Below are 3,637 nucleotides of genomic sequence, written 5' to 3' on the forward strand. Positions count from 1 at the left end.
GAGAAGGTTTTGAGGCTAACCCAAGCTGGTCCGAGGGATGCGGGGGTACAAAGATGAGGATGACTCAACGGATGCCTAAAGCCAGGGTGAAAAGACTGAAAAAGCTCCCGTACAAAGTGAGATCTCCGAAGGGGGGAGGCAGGTTTAAATAAGCGATGGGGTCCGATGCAATAATGACTGCAAGACTCCTCAGACCAGTCCGTGACCGCCGCGTGGCCCACTCACCGTGGCAAGCGGCTAGAAGTGGTCGACAATTAGTAAAACCACTATGGCACCATACCTGGGACCGCGCTCCGACGGAAATTCCAAAAAGAAGAAATTTTTTTCGAAAAAGCTCCAGTACCAGTGTACCAAATGTCAAAATATCTGGCAACTGCTGAGCATGGAAATCGAGGAGAGCAGCTTCGACCGTATGAATTTTTCTGTACTTTCTTCATTCGGAACCCGAACTCGGAAGTAGGGAAACCGGTGTTGGGTATAAAGTACCCCCCGGCTGAAGTTCATAAAAGATCGATCCCTTCGGGGCTCTTCCGGCTCCAGACCTTGTATGTGGCGCCTCTCCGAACTCCCTTGGCCGTCCGGACTTCTCCGACAATGGACTTCTGCGTTCACCCATCGGGCCGCCCCAAAGGCCCTCTGGGCCTCACTGACAGTCGACCTCCTACAGCAGCCGACCATTCTCTGAGTCTCTCCTGGACTTCTTCCGGCCATGGATGACCCTACTTCAAACTTCTTTCGGGCTTCGTCAGCATCCGAGCTTCCCCGACAACGAGATCTCTACAGTAACCAGACTCCTTCCAAGTTTCTACGGCGGTCGACCGCCTTCCGGATCCCGATCAAGCTCCTGCGAGAGCCGAACTTCTACTACAAACGGTCTACTCCGAACTCCTACAGTGGGCTGTCTATCCCAGACGTCTACTGTAAGCAAATTCCGTTCAAGCCTTTACTATAAATAAATTTCTTCCGAACTTCTGTTGCAGGTAGACTCCAGCCGAGCTACTCCGTAGCGAGTGGGCTCTGGACGAACTTCTACAGCGGGACGCTACTCCGAGCTTCCATGACAACTGGTCCTCGCCCGAGCTCCTACAATAAACGGCCCCCTTTCGACCTCTCGTGAGAACCGAAGCCCGTCCGAACTTCTCCAGTGGATGGATTCCAGACGAGCTTCTACGACGGACGAGCTTCAGCAACTGGGTCCCTGTGATAGCCGATCGCCTCCGATGTCTGCCGAGCCTCCCCAGCGCTATCCGAAGTCCATCGCCGGCCGATCTCCTACCAGGCTCCCCATAAAATCGAACTTTTCCGACGGACGATCTTCGGATGAGCTTTCGCATCAGATAAATCCCAGACTGACTTCTCCAGACTTCGTCAACAAAGATCTCCGTCCGAGCTCCTACAGCAGATGACTCCCGCCTGAAACGTCAGCATCCGAAGCGTCCGACAATAGTAGATTCGTCAGCGACCTCGGAACATCCGAGCCTCTCCTAGAACGACGATGTAAAGAGCCATTCTGCTCCATCAGGCATCTCAGCCGAGCTTCAGTCGACGGATCCAAACTCTCTGACAAGTCACGACAAGAGCCGTCCTCCTGCTCCACTCTCTGCAACGGATTCCATGCAGCTCCACCACTCTCTGACAAGTCACGACAAGAGCCGTCCTCTTGCTCCACTCTCTGCAACGGATTTCTGCAGCTCCACCACTCTCTACAATGGATTCCATGCAGCTCCACCACTCTCTAACAAGTCATGACAAGAGCCGCCCTCCTGCTCCACTCTCTGCAACGGATTCCATGCAGCTCCACCACTCTCTGACAAGTCACGACAAGAGCCGCCTTCTTGCTCCACTCTCTGCAAAGGATTCCATGCAGCTCCACCACTCTCTGACAAGTCCCGACGACGGACACCACTCCACTCTTCGCAACAAGCTCCACGTGGCCCTGAACGACCCCTGACGCCACTACTCTCTGTAACAAACTTCACGCGGCTCTGAGCGATCCACTACTAGACGGTTACAGACGTCGCTGTCGGTCAGTTATACCCTCCGTCTATAAATAAGGACCCCCAGATACGTTCTTCTCTAAGCTGGTAACTCTATCTCGAAACTCTGTCAAAATTTCTGCTCGAGCACTCCATTTCTGTTGAAGCAGAGTACTGACTTGAGCGTCGGAAGATCTTGCCGGAGCACCCCCAACTCCGATTTAGATTTTTTTTGCAGGTCTCGACGGCGGCCGCAGTCATCCCAGCTCCAGCTTCTCCGACTTCGACGGAATTCTGCACCAACACCACTCAATCATGTCTCAAATCAAGCACATAACAGATACTGCATGCCTGTATATTTATTTGACCCGTCTAAAAAATTGGCCTATTTCTTGAATTGCATGTCATCCTTATAGAGAAGGTTATACTAATTTTTTTTGTATTATTTTAAATTTATTAAATATCTACAAAAATGACATACTAAAAATTTGCATGTCTGTTTGCAAGGTGAATTGAGCAGATATATACGGTGCCTGGTACACATTCGAGATTTAACATAATCAATTCAAATAATTTTATATATAAATTGTATGAACTTACTGCTAGCCATTCATTACATTTTTCTATTATTTATATAAAAATTTTAATTAATACTTATAAAATATATAAAGTATTTAAGAATAATTTTAGTATTATATTGTTAATAATTTTAAATTTTTTTAATATATTAAATAAATTATCAATGAATAATTAAAAATTTTTAATCATTGAAATATAGTATATTAAATATGATAATTTTAAATTATCAATGATCGAATTATTATAGTATCGGGATGATCTGAGGTTATTGGAGTGATCTTATTTGAATTGCTAAATATTATCTTAATTTATCAATAAAAATATTATTTTAATAAAATAAAATACTCATATAATTTTGATATGAATCACGGAATGCCATCGGAATTGCCGCCGCATCCGTCCGTAGCATCCCTGCCCCGCAAATACGCGGCTTTTTTCACTCCTCTTTTAACCCCTTCCGGTCCCTTCCACTCAGTCTATCCTTTTTCGCTGCAGGAGTTGCAGCCTCTCTCTTCTCGCTACAGTAGCACGCTTTTTTTTTTTTTATAGTAGTGGCGATCGAGATGGTACGGTTCTGGTCTCGTGCTTACCCAGTGAACCTCCTCCGCTAGAGTGCAAAACTGCCCCGGCCGCTTTTCGTAGTGCCGCGCGGGGAGGGCCCGATTCTGCGAACCTGGTCTCATATTTGCCCCATAAACCTCCACCAGTGGTACAGACAATCCTACGTGGGCCAACTCAAAACGGACGCTCTCGGCCTAAGGTTCCTTCCGTGTCAAAGTAAAAGAAAGAAACACCTTTTATCTTCGAGGGTCCAGGCGACAGTCTGTGACAATAGCCTTTTTTTTTCCCCTTTAATATGAAGGCCTTTTAATAGACCACCAAACTGTTTCACAAAGAAGTGATCTAGATTGTCAAATAGATGAAAACTTTTCTTTTGCAGCAGCCACTGATGCTCACCAACAAAAGATGTGGGATATAAATTGGAGTGTGATGCTCTTTGGATTCTTCAAACTTATCTGAATTACAAGAGTACACCAAAAGTGGTGGTCAACAATATACCACGAGAGAAAATAATAGAAATC

The sequence above is a fragment of the Elaeis guineensis genome, chromosome 7 (assembly GCF_000442705.2).
Source record: "Elaeis guineensis isolate ETL-2024a chromosome 7, EG11, whole genome shotgun sequence".
Classification (NCBI taxonomy): Eukaryota; Viridiplantae; Streptophyta; class Magnoliopsida; order Arecales; family Arecaceae; genus Elaeis; species Elaeis guineensis.